The sequence below is a fragment of the Rhynchophorus ferrugineus genome, unplaced genomic scaffold, assembly GCF_030347505.1.
Source record: "Rhynchophorus ferrugineus isolate W39M unplaced genomic scaffold, kcgeb_rfMv2 rfM3, whole genome shotgun sequence".
NCBI classification, from domain to species: domain Eukaryota; kingdom Metazoa; phylum Arthropoda; class Insecta; order Coleoptera; family Curculionidae; genus Rhynchophorus; species Rhynchophorus ferrugineus.
Window position 1 is genome coordinate 65215916 of NW_027472582.1, and position 20652 is coordinate 65236567.

Genomic DNA, 20652 nt, shown 5'->3' on the forward strand with positions numbered 1-20652 from the left:
AGTTAAATGTATGTCGAACTTTTTGTATTAATTTATATAAAGTGTAAGTTTTTGTCGAAAGATTAATTTTAGTATTTTCGGACGATTCTCTTTCATAATTTTAATAACAATAAATCACCGGAATAAAATGGGGAGCGTTAAAATTTCGTCTCGAGAACCTGGGAAACATAAAAACCCCGTTAAAAGTTAAAACATTTTTACGTGCACCATCCACAATAGTTTAATCATCGACTGTTCTAATCTCACTAATATATTTTTTATGGATTTAGGGATGATGTTCGGTAATTGTTCGTCGGACGTTTGACGTAGATATTATGGCTCGCCTTTAAAACGGAAATTTTTAAATAAATCACGGCCCGCTCAGACTAATCTGTTTTCATTTGTGTGAATCCGGTGCCGTGTCGGGCTCTGATGGCCGTCGCTCGTCAACAGAGACGTACAAACGCGGTAATGATTGATCCAGTCGCTGCGGCGTAATAAGCGTCCGCGGCTGCATAATTTATTGGACCTGCATTCACGTCATCCGGTTATGGATGTGACTCTGAAAATTAATTTCGGTAGTTGTAAAAGATAAATTAATAACCCCTCCCCGGTGCCCGATGCGGCAGCGGCAATATCAGCGCGAGAAATGGACTGGAAGTATCTGGCTCGGTCTGGTAATGAGCCCATTTTTTCTTCTCTCTCTTTCACTGTTTTTTTTTTCGTCGAATGGGCGCTAATGCTGAAAAATATGCACACTTATGAATGTGCGTGACATCGACGGTTCTATTCATCGTCAAAGCCATCGTTTTGACCTAATGATAATGAATTTTTGGTTTATTGAATTAATGTTTGAACTAATGTTTAACAGTTATTCGTGCTTTCGTTGAGAAGTTATTGCTGCTTGCCTGGTGTTTATATACACCAGCAAGTCAGATATTTTTATATTGGAGGGTACAATTTTGATCAGTGATAACTGCTGGTGAATTGACTATTATATTATGGCTGACTATTGAGGAGGGCCTAGTATCGATGTAAGAGACTATTTTTGAACTCTACTGATTACTGATACTTTGGCAAGCTATAATCGATTATTTTTTCAGTGTGTAAACTATGTAATTATTAATTAAATGTTATATATAATTAAATAAATGAAGAATACCTGAAGAATAAATAAATAAAGGCTGGCTAGCATACTAAGTAATGTTACTAATTTTATATAGGGCATTATAACTTAATTAAAATAATGTAATATTACTCATTATTGTATTGTTTTTTATATAACAGCATAATAATATTGAACATTATTTATTAAGAGAAATATCATAATAGCTTTGTTAAAATTGTAAAACCTTTTGCTGATATAGGAGAATTATTTTTTAAATTGCTTAAAAAGTTTGACAAATTATCACAAGTTGGATCTTACACATCTTATTGCTGGTACTTGCAAAATCAAAATTATATGAGAATCTGTTATTTAAAAAAATATTAGATTTCCAGTTTGGAATTCGAAATCACCACTCGACAATCGACCAAGAGCACAGAGTTATAGCGGTTGTATGAAATTTGGGATTAATTTGCAAAATGAGCAAATTATTACCGTGGAATTACTGTCGACTGTTGGAATCATATCTGTTGGATGGAAAATTTAGAGTTTTGAGATCACTTCTGTATCTGTTCCACACTGCTCATATCCCAACAACAAAAGAAACAGTACATGGAACATTTGCTGATGACACATTTATCATGAAAAATGGTATATCTGTGCCTGAGGCTGTAGAAAAAGTACAAGTAGCAGTTAACAAGATCTACAAATGAACTAGAGATTGGCCTACAGCTTAGTAGCTCCAAATTTGTACATGTTAATTTTGCGTTCCTGCGAAACAACCAACACCTATTTATATCACTTGACGGATGCCCGATTCCGCAAGTTAAAGACCTCGGTATACATCTAGATGGTAGGTTAAATTGAAACAATAGTGTTAGACGAAAAGCAGAGCAAAGTAGACTCAAAATCAAGTAACCGGGTAAATATTAAGTAAATATGGTGGTGTACTGAAATATCGACCTAACTAGTTATCTAATGCAACCAAAACAAAGTTCTGCGATTAATTACCAATACTTGTCGCAATATAACCAACGAAGGGCTGTATGATGACCTCTAAATCAAATGGATATACGAGGTGATTCAAGATATCGGTTACAGATATGAGATAAGATCGCTAAATCATAGCGACGTGGAAGCAATAAAGCTACCTTATTTCAAAGGATTTACAGCAGATCGTGATACAGTGAATTAAATTGAATTTGCCAAAATTCAGTTGTACATTTGTAATCAGCTTCATACTTAGGTCTCACAGCTTGACAGGCTTCATTTATCAGCATGTGTCTTTTCGTCGAACGTTGAATATATCTGAATTTGTACAGGGTAAATCGTATTTGAGGAAGTTTATGTTTTTGCTTCAATTTAAGGAAAAAGATGGTTGAAGGTATGGTGGTATGATATGAACAGCCAAACATTTTGAAGAGGAGAATTTGAAGGCATTATTCGATGATGATTTGTGTAATTGCAAGAAGAATATGGATAATTGTTGAGGTAACGCAAGTACATATTTCCGATCGCTTAAAGGACATGGAAGTGATGTGATGAGATGAAGTGCTTCGCATTTGGTATGGTATGGTAATGTAATAATAGATGCGTTTGAGATGATCAGTGGTAAAACAATATTATTCTTCAGCATGACAACGCTAGACCAGATGTTGTAAAACCGGTGAAAATATATTTAAAGACATTAAAATAGGAATTGCCACGCTATCTGCCGTTGTCTCCAGATGCTTCTGGCTATAGTCATCACCTGTCTGAGCAATGCTTTAGTTCTTATGAAGATACCAACAAATTGGTTAATTCCTGGATAGCCTCCAAGGTTACATAGTTTTTTCGAGACGGAATCCGTAAATTATCTAAGAGATGGAAAAAACTAGCAACTGTTAATGGACAATACTCAGAATAAAGTAAATTGTACCAATTTTTCACAATAAAGCTTCAAACTCAAAAAGATCCTTTAAAACTAGCGTTGCCACCTATCGACTGTTTTTAGTAACTGACTACTTTTTACTATAGACTGTTTCAGTTGTGTACTTTCAGTTACTATTTTTGGTTCTACTAGTTTCATTCGACTGGTTTTTAACGTTCTGGCTCTGTCGTACTAGACGCGACGTGACAAAATGTAATCGATTTATGCTTACATAGATTTATATGTAATATGTATAGTTTTAACAGTTTTTGGTAGTTTGTTTGTATACAACAATGTATTGTATATTAATATAGCAGCATTTTGGAACGATATTTTTCAAGATTGTTGATGTAATAGGGTAAAAAGATTAAAATTGTGAATGATAAATAGTAAAATAATTTTAACTATTTTTATGGCAATAACAGGTAATATTTTGATTACCCTCCCAATTTTTGTTAAAAATATTTCCATTCAATAATAAAAAAAGAATTTAGTTTATTTAAAAATTTTTAATTATGTCCATAGAGACTACGTACTGTCTATGATTATGTTATGGATTAATTTTTTTTTCTATGATTCGGTATATGTAGGATTCTTATTTAGTAGTTATGGTTATTGTACATCTTTAGTTTCTAGGTTTTGCTTAAGTTCTATTGTATTGTCTACCTTTATTATAGTATATTAACTAAAAATATCAATTAACGTATTAAAATGCTATAAAACCTTTGTGGGGTATTATTCCATTCCATAGAAAAATTCTATTTCTTTTTACAGATCCACAGAACATTCAAATATAAAAATGGTTCTACTTTCTTTAAAGTGAAATTATAAATTGCATGTTAATAGTATTCAGTAATTATTATTTTCCTTTTCTTTTTTAAAGTTAGTACGTGAAGGAATATGTATATTTCCGTCTCACTTATACTACCATTGGAAAATATAAGCACCGACAAAATTAGCTGATTCAAGCAATTATCTCCGTCCTTTCCTTTCTCACAATTTATACAGGAAACATGTTTGTACATCTTCGTCTGACATGAATTGAAAAAAAAAGCAGAATGGTAGTTCAGTCGCTAGTTCTTTGACTATCGACTTTGCTACTAACGAGTATTTCGACTGATTTCGGTCGCTAGTTACTAACGCTATTTAAAACTATTTTAAGGGCTTATACTCAGTTTGAACAAAGTTTATTGACTGAAACCGAATTCGATTCTACCAAACCACTATTTATTCTTCCTCTGAATAAAAAATATCGGTCACAGAACATCCGCCGGACCCCAAAAATCTCAACGGACAGATTATTCTCATATTTTTGATATCAGAAAGATTGTTCCCTTCTTGTCTCTTCCGGTCCGTGCCGGAGTCCCAGAAACAGGACGATTTTTCAGACCGAACATTTATTGTTTCGAATGGCATGTTTATTATTTACCGACTCAACGTTCGGACGCAATCAATCTGCACTAAACATCCCCCAGGGCGACACTAACGGGATCCCGAAAGACCGGAATCTTGACCGCTAATATTTTTACGGCCGATCGAAGATAGGACGGACCATCCGTCCCATTCTTGCTAATCGTTTCCGGGCATGTATCACCCAGGAGCCTGGATAGGACAGGGGTCAAAGGATAGTGTTCATCCCTCCGGTGGTTTACGTTCGATTGATATAAAATTATAATTGGTTCGGCTTGAATTTTGCTGCTTTGTGATGCATTTTTATTTATTTATTTTTATCATCACTTATTATTGCAACCTAATAAATTAACACTAAGCTATTAGTTTGTATCGTAATATGCACTTTGTGATCAACATCTACGTCACTGATTTTAATGTGCAATGCGTTTTACTTATAACTTTACTGAACTCTTTAATATCCTAAATAAGTCATTATTATCTAGGAATTGAAGAATTTTGTTGTCTTTGGATTTATGTTTTTGGATATATTCCTTGGTAACATTATCGAGAGTTTCTACCTTCTGGTCCTTAGGCAGCGGTTACGAATATACGATGGAGTATACATCGCAGTACCTTGTTTTGGTATCTTTGTATGATAGTTTATTCCTAATATTTTAGCTGTCATGTTAATCTTGCATTACGGCGAAATAATAAAAACTTAATTATATCACTCAATGGATGCCCGATTCGTCAAGCAGAATCAGCTAAATACCGCGGCGTCCATCTTGAAGGTAGATTAAATTGGAAACATCATGTAAAATGAAAAAGCAAAACACATTAGAAGCAAAATAAACAACTATACTAGTTAGTCGGAATATACTCTCAACTTGATTTAAAATCAAAAAGATTGGTTTATCAGACAATCACGAAGCCAATTTGGACTTATGGGATGCAAATATGCTGTTGCACTAAACATTCAAAGCAACTAGGCGAATGCTGTCAAAACAGAATTTTTGGATTAATTACCAACGCCTATCGCTACGTAACCAACGAAGAACTGCACGATGAAAATCAAATGGTTTTGCGAAGTAATCCAAGATTTCGCCCTAAAACACCAAAAAAGATTACTAAATCATACTAACATGGAAATAATAGAACTTCTGGATAGCGCGCAGGTTATCAGAAGATTGAAGCGAACCAAACCATACGAACTTATATAAAGTCTATATCTTTAGTGTAAACTATAGCTTAAGGTATCATCATTTTATAATTGAGGAATATATATTGATGTATTTATCTCGCACTCGTCTTGCTTGTGAATTAAATTAATTTATAATTAAGATTGTGTTAAGTATATCTAATAAAGATGTTATCAGAAAAAAAAATTAGCTGGAATAATCATAGAGTTGAATACGATAAGTCTACACTGGTTTCAAGACTTGGTAAAGCAAGAGCTAATTTTATAGTAACAGGGACGAGCATCTACCCAATAACTAGTACATTTTTTTATACTTCGTTTGACTGGGTGTTGTTATCTCTTATGATTAGAATTTCAGTGTTATCTGTAAATGTAGCAACAACATTTTCACTGAATGTAGGTGTTATTGAAGTTCCAGGTCTACATCAGTTAAAAGACTGATTTCAATACACTTCCCGGTGGCACACCTGCATGTTCATTTTCAAGAATATATTTTTTGTTTGACTATGATATATAGGTCTGTTAACATATAAGTTAAGACTCAAACATTTTTAAACATTGGTCGCGAAGAAGCATTTTAAAGAGCAATATAAAAATTTTGTAGGAGAAACTCTATTTTTTTCTTGTGATTTTTTTAAGACATGTGGTTCTGCAAGCTTGATTAATGGTCCAGTGTTGTTTCCTTAAATCAAATTGGTGATCCAAAATAACATGCTGAACGAATCTTTCTTAATTGTTGATTTTCAAATAATTTAGATATTGTTGGCAGTAGTGATGTTGACCGGAATAACGCTGTTTCATGAGGTATTTTCCTGGTTTAGAAATCAACAATATTTCAGTCATCTTTCTCTATAAATATCTTCTGACTGCCAGGAAGCCAATTAATTTATTTTCTGTAAAATTTTATTGAGATTGCATTTTAAAGTATTTCCTTAAGTAATATTAACAAATTTTAAAATTACTGTTTCCTTTAAAATGTTTATATATAAGAGAATGTTGGGTGATACGAATTTTGTATTACTTTTTTAGAATCAGCTCACCAAGTCAGTTAAAATTATAAGAAAATCCTCTTCAATCTTAGCGTGTGTATGATTTTTTTATAGCTGGTTTTTTTTAATGGATAGCGCAGTAACGATACTTACAAATATTATAAATTATAGCTACTTTATCAAAGACTGTATAGCTTATGATTATTTATAGAAAAAAAATTCAGAATTACTGAAGCAACTGCTTTAATCAATTACTGAAAATGGATCAGAGTTCTCAGTGTTTTAAATTTAATGGTAGTAAATTTTGTTAATATTTTATATATAAATTAATTTTCTTTGGTCATATATTATTGTTCATTTATAAACATATTTTAATAATATTTACCTTTTCTTTATAAATAATGTAGAGATAGTTGCGGAATAACTTTTTAATAATGTTAAAAGACATATTAATTTTAGATATCATTAAAATAATTTTTTGATTTTATTTATTATTATTTTCTAATTTTCTAAATGAATTTTTAAAATTTATTTGTTACACTGTTACTAGTTGCTGTCAACGGTCAACTCAGTCTCTAATAATATTTTTGTATTATCACTGCTGTTTATCAATCAAATGCACATCTTTACACTACACTGAATCAAATCCTCTGATTCTTTTGAGTATGTGCTCCGTTATGGTGTTTTTCATATTGATATGAGAGTCGAGGTTGACCTCATGTCTCATTGCGATGCTCCTAATTCCCTGAGTGGCGGTCGGTATCTGAAAATACGTAAAATCCATATAAGTTTCAATACTTGCTTGTATAATAGCAATTTATTATGTATTGATAATTGTGATTTTATCCCAATTAACCTATATTTATAACATTTTCTTTCTTATATTTCTTACTTTCTTTCTTTAAAGTTTTGCTTCTAGATTCATTCCCATATACTTAGCATTTCCGCTTTATAAAATAATAATATTATTTGTTAATATTGGTGCTTGTGCGGTCTGATTTTGTTAGGGTCAAATTATTTATATTGTCACTTGCCTGTTGTAATTTTCGTGTGATTCGCTATGTCGCTACGTATCATCAGCAAATGTAACCATCGTAATATTTATCATTTGTGGCGAACACTTAAAAAATGTTTTTAAACCTTTCCAGTCTCAGCTACATAAAGATGACGAAAATAAAATTACTAGCTTTCTAGAGTCGCCATTTCAAATGGATTTACCGCACGAGAAATTAACGGTCAAAAAAGTTAAACATACAATAATGAGAGAGATTAATATTAAAAAAGCTCCTGGTTATGACTTAATTACTGGCAAAATTTTAAAAGAACTATCAGAAAAGGCTATAAAACTATTAACATATATATTTAATGCTATGCTACGAATTAATTACTTCCCTAGTGTCTGGAAGGTAGCTAAAATATTAATGATACCTAAACCAGGAAAAATACCAGAAGATGTGACCTCCTACTGACCTATAAGTTTATTACCAATAATCCCGAAAGTTTTCGAGAAATTATACATAAAAAAACTAAACTATATAATAGAAAAAAGAAAAATTATTCCAGAACATCAGTTTGGCTTTCGCAATAAGCATGGGACTATAGAACAAGTGCATAGACTTGTAAACCAAATAAACGCTGACCTAAATGCCAAAAGATATTGTTCGGCTGCTTTCCTAGACATATCTCAGGCTTTTGACAAAGTATGGCATACGGGCTTGCAGGTTAAACTAAAGAAACTTCTCCCTCATCCGGACTATCAGCTACTAAAATCGTATCTCACTGACAGACATTTTATTGTAAATCAAGGCGATGAACATACCGAATTAAATCCCATATATTCAGGAGTTCCGCAAGGTAGTGTACTGGGTCCAGTACTGTATCTTCTGTATACGGCTGATCTGCCCACCACAAAAATAACTACTGTGGCAACATATGCAGACGATACAGCAATCTTAGCATCCCATGAAGATCCAGTCACAGCATCAATAAACCTACAATCCCACCTGATAACGTTTACCCTGCGTAGAAGAACATGTCCACCAGTAAATATCAATCATCGTCAACTCCCCCAAGCAGAGCATGTTAAATATCTTGGTATGCATTTAGATCGACGCCTAACCTGGAAGAAGCACATACCCTCTAAACGGAAACAACTAGGACTAAAATTATATCAAATGTATTGGCTCATTGGGCGCAAATCCAAGTTATCATTAGATAACAAGGTATTGCTGTATGAGTTGATTGACTCAAGCCCATTTGGACATATGGAATTCAACTATGGGGTACCGCTAGCAAATCTAATATATCCATCATTCAACGGTTCCAAAATAAGGTGTTGCGTGCCATTGTTGATGCTCCGTACTATATTTCAAATAAAGTGATACAACGCAATATTCCTCTAGAACCTATAACGAGTGTAATCCAACGTGTTTGTGTGAAGTACTTCGAAAGAGTGTCAGTGAATCCCAATGTACTCGCTAATCAGCTAAATATGCGACGTGATAGTGAAGTGCTTAGACTAAAACGTTTAACACCACCTGAACTGATTACTGGACATATGTATAGTTTAGGATAAGCATTAGAATAAGACTAATTAATTAAGATAATATTTTATACAGAAGATTGCTTAATGAAGTGATTTTCTACATGCCATGTATATATAATATAAACAGAATAAATACTTATTGCCAATAGGGCAGATTGTGAACTCACGAAGAGTAAAAAAAAAAATTGTGGCGAATCATAATAACATAATAAATTATTAGGTATCAGTATAAAATACTGTAAAATATCTTAACCTAACTATTACATTCGAATCATTAAAAATAGACACCACTACAACCACAATATATCGTTCAAGTATTTGTAAGTGGAATCTTCATCCAATATTACCTCTAAGAATAGAACATTCACATTTTTATTTTGCTTTTGTCTTTCATGTCCAAAACAAAATCTTCGAAGCTTTGAAATTATTTTCTGCTTGTAGTATGCTACTAATTAACTATTAACTTAATTTATTATACTAATTAACTACTATTATTATTAATTTTTTTCTTAAAGTTTCTATAGTATGATTCTTTGATCACTAAATAATAGTGAATAAAACTAAAGCCAAATGGGGTTTATTTAAAATTAAAAAAATACTGACACTGTATAAAGCAATATGCATTCATCTAGTAAATAAATTAGTTCTCGTTTATTAATAAAATTTCTTAACAATAAATAAGAATATATAAAGAATAAAGAAAGAGAGACATTTTTTGTTTTCGAGAAATGAATTTCTTACGGAAAACGAAACAGGCATTAATTTCATATCTTTTAGAAACATAAATATAATTTTAAAGAATACCTCCTGCTCTGAAAGTGAGGCCGTATTGTGTAACTTTAACAATTTGTCATTCGATGTTTAACCCGACTTGGCTAAATATAATAAATCACGACCCTCCGCTGCCAAAATTCATCCCAATATGGAAATATATTTCGTAAATGCTAAAACCGCCGCAGAATATAAAGTGTCTGAACTTTTGTTACTTACGAGCTCCGAAATCGAAAAGTTCCAGCTCGGGTAATGGGAGGAACAAGTTACAAGTTCCAAGGGAGTTTACAAACTGAAACTTGCTGGAAATCTTAAACTGAAGAGGATTACGAATGCGCCATGGGTCAATTGACCTCGAGAAGTGTACTGGATATGTTCATTTGATTTATAGATTTAATATCTATATGGGGAATTCCCAATCTAAAAACCCAAGAACTTATAAAATAAGTATGGTATTTAATTCTACAGTTTTTTCAACTATAATTTTTACTAAAATTAACAATTTTTTAAAGCTAGACCTCCATTTTTTTAATCTTTCTCAGTCTAATCTCCCAATACGATGATACGTTTTTCTGATATAATTTTTAACACAATTAACGTTAGTTTATCTGTTATTATTTTAGCCACATATTTTCATTCTATCATTTGTTCATATACGCTTTTTATATGCTTAATTATATATATATATATATATATATATATATATATATATGTAAGATATATATATATATATATATATATATATATATATATATATATATGTAAGATATATATATATATATATATATATATATATATATATATATATATGTAAGATATATATATATATATATATATATATATATATATATATATATATATATGCAAGATTATTTCTAACAGATTTAGTAGGACAATCCTAACTGTAAAAAGTAACAGGTTAGTCCAGGAAATCTAACCACTATTACATGGAAGCAGAATATTCTCAGGCAAATTAGGATATTACTGCGGAGGCCACTTAAGTACGGGTGTCGGTCACCTAAAAAAAACGATATTTCGATATATCGATATTTTGAAAAATATCGATATATTGGAGAAAAAATGTCGATATATTTTGTGCTACAAATATATAAAATACCGACAATTAATTAATTTATATATATATATATATATATATATATATATATATATATATATATATCTTACATTAGATATATTTAATACAATCTTGATTTAGAAAATAATTTCTTATATAACTCTAATGATAATATTTCCAAATAATAACCTTGGTTACTGGAGGTATTAGTAAGTATCTCATGATTTTTAATCACACTTCGCCTAAACTTTAGACGTTAGACCTTTAGTATGAATTAAAAATTAAGAATTTAAAGTATGCAAATGACAATATAACTAACTACAATAATTTTTAGCACTATAAATTAGCACATTGCCCTTAAAATGCATTAGTAGCATTATTTATTAGAAATGTAATGAATGTCATCACAGTTAGTAATTATGGATTCTCACTATATGTTTAATCAGTATTCATTAAATTAAATTTCCGACAATCATTGTTTTTGTTGTTTGGTGTAAAGGAATGTCTTACCGAAATCCATTTCGAAAATGTATAAAAACTTATGGTGATGCTGCTTCGTTATATGGTAATTGTGGGTTTATATTTCAATTATTCCAACATGGAGATTTTCATGCTAGTGAGGAAGAACAGCTTAGAGAAGCAAACATATTGAGGACCATGAATTGCAAGATTATTTGTAACGGATTTAGTAGGACAATCCTAACTGTAAAAAGTAATGGATTAGTCCAAGAAAGCTAACCACAATTACACGGAAGCAGAATATTCACAGCCATTAAGTTTAATTAATCAGGAAGGTAAAATGTATTAAAAGTTATTACTGCGGAGGTCACTTAAGTACGGGTGTTGGTCACCTAAAAAATCGATATTTCGATATATCGATATTTTGAAAAATATCGATATATTGGAAAAAAAATGTCGATATATTTTTCGCTACAAATATATAATATATCGACATTTTTTAAATTTATATTTAATTTATTTTGAAAAAATATCGAAAATATTAATATATCGAACAAAAAATTATCGATTATTATATTGTATAATAGCATTATATATAGAATTAAAAATTAAGTGATTGTGAGGTGTATTAAACTTTTTATAATGAATTAAGTGCGATTTTATATAATAAAGAAACATTTTGTTTTTCTAAATACCTTATATACTTTAATTATGACTTACATTAGATAAGCTTACAATTTTAATTTACAAAATTAACTTAGATTAAACTACAATTAAGGGTAAATACTTATACACTATGTAAAATGATGTTCACTTCAATCTTCTGATTTCCTACGTGTTGTTCAGTAACTATATTGCTTCTATGATGTTGTAATTTGGTAACCTTATTTCCTATTTTAAGGCGAAATCTTGTATAATATCGTCAATCCATTCGACTACGAGGTCACCGCGTACTTCTTCGTTGGTTACGCAGTGATATAATAATATTGGTAAATTAATCGAAAAACTTTATTTTGGTATCTTTGATTTACTAATTCTTTTAATGTTTTATTGAAGCCCCACATTTGAATGCCATAAATCTAAATAGGCTTCATAGTACAGTGATAAAGCAATTTTTGATGATAGGTCAACTTGAGAAGAGAGTGTCTTCCCATTAACTAGTGCAGTTGTTTGATGTTGAATCTGATCACATCACAATCTATTTCCATATCGTAGTGTAATGTAGTGAGTTTTCACGAAATATTCTTGTTTTCTTTGATTGTGGGAAAATAAAGAATACCACTATATTACAGATCGGCCAAGATGAACTGACTTGTTTGTGGTAAATGAAACGTGAAATATGAACCTCTTATTTCATAAGAAAATGTGATTCCTCCAACTTTAAGTAATCTTAAAGCTGAAAATTCCGAGTTTTTAGTGAATGATTTGTTACAAAAATTTAAAGCAGTGTTTAAGTGTTAGAGTGTAGAGAATGATTAAAACTACATTTCTAGCTTTCCCATTGCGATTTTATTCCCTAATCTGGTGACTGACGAAAAAGGTGAACGGTTTCATCAGGACATAAAAGAGATAAAAGGGTATTATCAAGGAAGATCCAATGCTAAAACGGTAGCAGATTACTGCTGCTTTTTAATTAAAGAAGATTCTACTGTTCACAAGATTATATTAACTACTTAAACCTGAGCTCACTTGATTTATTGTCTGTTTGTAAATATATTATTCTAATAAATGTAATAATAAAAATAAATAAATGTAATTTAAATTTTTCATACTGTCTTTATTTATTTATAGTTCTCAAAACAACCGTATTATTTAATGTTATAGAAAAAAAATTGTAACACAGTGTAATGTAAGTCAAGTCGTTTTCTGTTGTATGGCATTGTTAATAATCAAAGTAAATAATTTTCTCGCGCAAATTTGTCACTAAATACTTCAAATAATGATAAACAAAAATAAATCAATCATAAAAAAATATGATAACCTATATTATTATTAAATAATAGATCGAGTAGTGTATAAAATTATTAACGCCGAGAAAATATTTTCAATGTTTAATAGATTACATATTCCAGTAACGGGTTGATAATAATGACCAAGCAGTTTTAATCAGTATTCAACATTTTTAGTCAAAAATTAATTATCCGAATGCAGTCATAAATATTTCTTTTTTCAATCCTTTTTTATAGTGAAACTATTGTTGACAATGAAAGGACCAGAGACACTGTGAATGGTAAAATAAACATGTTATTTTTACTACTTTTCCTGATGATTATTGCATATTTTCTCCCCTATACAAACCACAAATATAAAACTTCCGCAAAATTAACCAAGTCGGGTTTAACACACATAATTTATAAATTTAATATATAGTCTATTCAAAGCATTTTCGTACATACATCATCAAATTGTTTTATGTATTGTCTGCTGCAATTTGTAAGTTCGTTTCATCAGACAGTATTTTCCTTCACATTTTAGTCTAGTTAAAAAGAGACACAATGCTGTCGAACACGTAAACGAATGAGCTTGTCAAAGTCGTCCCGTTGTCAGACGTATGCAAAATTCTTGAAAGCAATAGTGATAATGGGTTATAACTCTAACCTATAAACTATTGCGGCTGTATAATTAATTAATTGTAGTTTTTAAGATGAACTATAATGTTAAAATAAATCATATTTGTTCAATTATTTTATTTAGATTAGTATTTTGTTGTCTCTCAAATCCCAACTTTTTTGTACAAACATCATCTAATGTATCGCCTGTTGCAATTTGTAAATTCGTTTTGGAATCAGACAATATTTTCCTTCTCATTTTATTCTAGTTAAAAAGAGACATAATACTGTCGGAGTAATTCTAACACGTAAACGAATGACCCTGTCAAAGTTGTCCTGTTGTCAGACGTATGCAAAATTCTTGAAGCAATAGTAACAATATGTTATAACTGTAATTTATAAACTATTGGGGCTGTATAATTAACTGTAGCTTTTACATGTACTATAATGTTAAAATAAATTATATTTGATAACATTTTTTATTTAGATTAGAATTTAGTTTTATGTCAAAGACAAACTGAATTGAAATTCAGAGTTGATGCGGCAACACTGCGACGTTTTGATATCACTAATTTAGATGACGTATGTACAAAATAATTTTGAGTAGACTATATATTAAAAATATGTTAAATATTGTTATCAGTTACCATTTGAGATACAAATAATCAAAACCAATACATTAAATCATATTTTATTATTCCGAATCTGTTACGTTTAAAAAGAATTTTGGAAACAAACATCTGAAATATTATACAACCGAGCGCACTTACATCGAGAAAAAAGCAGTTTATCATTTTCCGACATTCCCATGATGTACTGGAGGCAAATCTCTATTGTCTCACTGCGCATACGTTGTCGCTTGCTACGGGGACTGTACCGTAACCGTTGGCGGAAAGCGCCTTCTGGCTGTTCGAAACTGATCAACGGTCGAACGCCGACAACAAACGGGGGCAAAAGTTGGTTCAACTTATGGTCCGGACTGTATTCTTTTGTTCTAGACAGTGATTGGTCGGCAGTTAGGTCGTGAGGGTTGATTGGACTCGAGCACTCGCATACTCCCCATTTTCTTGGCGTTCGTCTTTGCTGGAAACCGAAAGTTTTAAAATATAGATTTGCTCGGCAGCCAACCGACTCGTAAAATCGTTGATATTTCCAGTGAAGTTTTACGATTTTAGGGTCACATTTATTCTAAGGCGCATTTAAGAGTTTTTTTTAATTAATAAATTTTGTTAGAATCACAGAAAAACATGTATATAAACAATGATGTTAAAATGATTTGAATAAAGATTTATTATATAAAGTAAGAGTAATAAATAAAGTATTTCTAACCTAAATATTTTTATGTTTTGGTGGAAAATATAATGATATTTGGCCTGCTATGATTTTTTAAGGCAGTTTTTCCAATATATTAAACACTTTTTATAAATATCTTAAATAAGTCAATATATATTTATAATTTGATGTTTTGCTGTTATTGTATATATATTTGTTTGCTGTTGTATATAAAGTTGTAATTTAGTATACAATTTAGTATACAATATACCTGCGTACCTGTTCTATAGTATTGTAGTTGCTTATAAGATTTTTAGGCAATTATTAAAATAAACTTCAAAATTACAATATTTCCATCTTATTTTACCCTGATTTATTAATTGTCCTGACAAGTGTTATACAGCTAGTATTTTTACTCAATGTTCTTCAATATGTCTCAATACAATTCTACAAAAGCTTTAGTATTCTTTTTAATTTTAAAATAAAGCTATTTTTAATAAGCTTTCAATAGTATATTATTATTATAAATCAATATTTATAATATATTTAATTAGTTTGTTTAGTTAAATAATGTCGTTTGATAAGAAATATATTATAATCACCTTGAACTTCAATGCCTCATGAACTTCCATTGTCTTCACTTTGTTATCATCTTATACATATATGAAAACAACCTGATGGTAGGAGAAATAAAGTTATAGGGTGGATACTTTTTCCTAATAAAAAACATTTGGTCATTTTCCGAAACATTTATTAGTTTTGTCATCTGTCAATTTACTTAACATATTAGCTTAATCTGATTCAATTTTATTAAATTCCATTAAAATATTAAAAATATCCATTTTTATTTGTTGTTCCCATTTTATTAAACTTTATGATATGAAATTCTACTGGTATTTGTATAAGAATATAATTTTTTTGATGAGAAAATATGTTATGTTTGTTTTTTATATGTATTTTTGTTTGTATATATAATTGACTGGATATAATTTTATAATAGTATAATTAAATTAATTAATTGATTTTATATATTATTATTTGTTAGCTTTTAGTTAATTGTAAATCCATACTTACTGAGTAGCACATATACTAAATAATGGATAACTTATTGAGTCTCTGCATGTATTTTGATCAGTGATATCTATTGTTAAAAACACGATGAATTTTTAGGCAGCTTAGCAGTTAATGAATCAATTGTTTCCAGTTATATTTACAAGAAATGACAAAGACTGAAAAGGATTGCTGTCAAACCAACATCGTTCTTTCGACATGGTATCGCTATGTTGCCAGAAAGTAGGGAAATAATTTTAGTAAATGATTGATTCAAATACATTTTACCAATTTGTCCCAATAAATGTTTTTTTAAGTAAAAAAATCAGACTACATGCACCTAGTTGTGCATGCAATCATGCATCAAGTTGTGTTATAAAAATTGGTTGAAAATACATTTATAATGATTATTAGAATAACGGTCTTAATTAAATATATTCCCGTATGATTAAATTAATAAAAAATAGGTTGAGGAGATAACTTTTTGTGACTATATTAAATATATTTTGAAGGTTATTTCATTTTTTTTTCATTGTCGTCAGTATTGTTGCTGTGTCATTTTGCTCTTTTACCATAGTTTTTTTAACATTGTATTAAGGTTATTAATATTGTCCGTTTCTATTATTGCAAAGTAATATTTATCCATTTGTAAAAAAATTATGCTTGGCATTATATTTGACTAGTCATATTACATTTAGAATTTTTAAATTTTATTTGATACATAAATTAAGTTAATACAGTACGCGCGTCGATGAATTTCCCTATTTTTTATTTAAACAAAATTTAATTTAATATGTGACATGTCACGACGTTACACGAGTAATTTTATCATTTTTGGAGCTTATTATAATGACCATTGCCTAACGAATTAAATTGTAAACAAACAATTATTAATAAATAATACGGTATTTTTTGTATTTAATTAATTTAATTTATTGCAAACTTGTTTAGTTATTAGTGTAACCTGTTTTTAATTAATAAACTACATAGTATAGTCTATTCAAAGCTTTTTTAGTAATGTGTCCTGGATATTTCTGACGTCGAAAGATTACAATGTTGCCGCATCAACTGTGAGTGTTAGTTCAGTTTGGCTTTGACATACAACAAAATTCTAATCTAAAGAAAATAATTGAACAAAAATGTTATTAAATATAATTTATTGTAACATTATAGTACATCTAATATATGAATTATCGAAGGACTTAAAACGACAATTAAGGACATAGGTATAATAGTTTGTAGGTTAGATTTAGAGTTAGAGGTAGAGTTTCTAGGCCCGTTTTTTAAATTTAGTATGATGCCAGTAATTCACCTAATTAACAATTGTATATCTGAGAAACGTATTTTACTTTCATTCGAGAGCATATTTACTTTTTACGTTTAGTTCTTGTTTCATACGATGGTGTGTTTAATGGCAAGTCATCACTGTATTTTTATTTCTTCTGGTACTACCTGTGTACACCATTCTTGATAAAATTAATCATTGAATTCTGTCTAATGCATTTATCATATCTACAAAACAGTTTGTATTCATTCTCTCCTCATAAGTTCTAACCAAATACTTATGTTTAATTTTGAACAATTCCAATCATATCTGTGGACACAATTCTTTCACGCCCTACAATACCATTTTCTACAGTTATATTCTCTCTGTCTCAGGAATTTCCAGCATTGCACAGCATTATCACATATCTTGAAAGTTTTTTTCTGTCACTTTCACTTTACGACTCACTGTCCAATTCAATTATTAAACTGTTAATTTCTAATCTGTCTAAAATATGTTCACGATTGCACCATTGATCAATTACTTCCTTTGTATGTCCTATCGAGTTCATTCAAACCGAAGGTGTTATAGTTGACAATGCTTCCTTCCACATATGCAAAAAGTTTTTGATCGAATATCCTTCTCAACCAGCAATACATCTGCAATTAGCAATGCAATTAATAAATATAATGACCAACAAAACCCAATTGCTCGCTATTGTAACTTATACCTTTTTCTATCAATTTTTTTTGTCTTTACACTTTTTTTGTTACTGTCTTACCAAGAGTGTCACCATGAACCATTTTGAAATATTCAAGTTTCTTATACTATTTTATACCTTTAATTGAATTCTTTTTAAGGCAATGTCTGAAAGTTTCATTAAACCTCTGCAAGGATTATCTTTACAACATTTAAAACCTATGCCCTGTAAGAGGCCCTGAAAGGATGTCTTACATCCCTCAAAAAGCTGCATGTCACTATTTATTTTATGTATTCTTTCCAGAGAGCCAATTTTCTCTAAAATAATCTTATTAAATTATGTTTATATCGATAAAATAGTTTGTGTTCTTACTGTTCTTATACATTTCGTATATTGGGTCTCGAATAGATCCATGTCAATTGTCAAGATTCGTCACCCACTTTGTATGTAGACGGGTTTTCTTGGGTGAATCTAACGTATTATTCTTCATTTTGTAAGCGATGATATTCATAGAACCCACAGTAATATTTAGCACGGCAGCAACTCGCTAAAAAATATTTTCAATTACAAATATCCGCGATGCATTACTAAAGAAACTTTGAATAGACTATGTACTTTACATGTATATAAATTGATTATTATTTAATTATATTATTATGATATTTATTATAATATCACAAATACATTTAGATTTGCAATTTGGACTAAAAAATGGAGAATTTAAGATTAAAGAAATAAAAGTCCACTTCAAAATGAGTCTTCATTAACACTTTGTCTTACCTTGATGTCTACCCTGGATGTAAATCTTAGATGAGAGGAACATCAATTTACAGTAAACTTATTTGATATAAGAAAATACTAAAAATATAGTGTGGATGTGTGGTATTTAACTGTGGAAATGATGCCAGCGTACAAGTGTTTATTTTACAAGATATTGATTAATATATTGGATGCAGTTGATTGAAGCTTTTGAGTTTTTTAATTTATTTATTATTAGCTGACGTGGCGGTCTAAGACCTAAGACCTAGACTTCGTTCTGTGTCAATTTTGACACACATGTCAACTGCAAACTGGGGAAAAAGCCGTCGACAGATCAAAATATGATTTACTTCATCTTCACGGAGCATGAATCTGTATGAATAAAAATTCATAGCACTAACATTTTTGTTGGTTTTTACTACCTGTAATTAAAAATGATATTTTTTTTAATTGTTACCTAGATGAATTGAATTTAAAAATATTATTTAATCTTGTTCAATCTCTTACTTGATTTAACATTTTTATATTAAAATGGTATCCATCTTCCCATTGCCAGAAGATCAAAGGATATTGAAACGCATCATAAGTCCTGTGTGTTTCAGATACACGTTTTAAATCATTACTCCGACGTGGAAGCACAATATCTTTAGATTGTAAATTTTCTCCCACAATGACAACAGCCACTTCGTCAATGATCAGTGAATTAAACCCACTTGTGTGTTCACCGGCGGGTGCTCGATCAGCTCGAATGACAATATTAGGGCTCTCAGATGGCATCCGATCCAATGCTATTTTGAACATCTTTACTAAATTGTTGTTCTGATGAAGAAAAATTTGTAATTCTTGGACAATGGATCCCTCCACAGTTGGATTATGAGCACAACGTTTGTCTTCCGCATCTGAATTATAGTCCATAAAATAATAAATATGTAAAAATTGATGATCTGGTAGTGGTAACAGCACCCCCAGTAAGCGATAAATTTGTCCTTGCATCTGTAATTTTTTAAGTTTTGTCCAATAATTATTTCTGATATAAAATTTGATACAAACTTGAATATTATAAACAAAATTATGTAATACTTTATTGTACAATAATAAGTAACAAAGATATGAAAATACATAGTAAATAAGATAAAGTGTTATGGTATTCCTTGAAAGTGGCCATGAAATTGTCCTGTATAATATGTGTAGTAATATAAATAAATAGAGTTATATTTCTGAATTTTGGCCAAGAAGTACTTAGAATCATTTTCAATCCCAGAAACTAAAGAGCGTAAAGGATCTAGTGGTGGGACCAATTGTGGCAATTTTTCGTTGCCTCCAGCACAACATAATCCACTAGATTCACCACTATATTTTAATGCCTTGCAATATTTACAAATTATTGTCGTTTCCCTAATTGTTACCGATTTGTCGGCACAATAGTCTATTGCCGTATCACAGTAGAATGTAGCTAGTTCCAGGATCACAGGCGCACTTAGCAATAGCAGTAAATTAAATTGTAATTAATCAAAGTGAGAAAAGTTCTCGCGCACTTAGCAGTAAAGTGTTACTACCACAAAAAATCAACAAAAAAACGACTACATAATTTGAAATGCCACTACCACAAAGGATCACTGAAGTTAAGAAAGTTCTC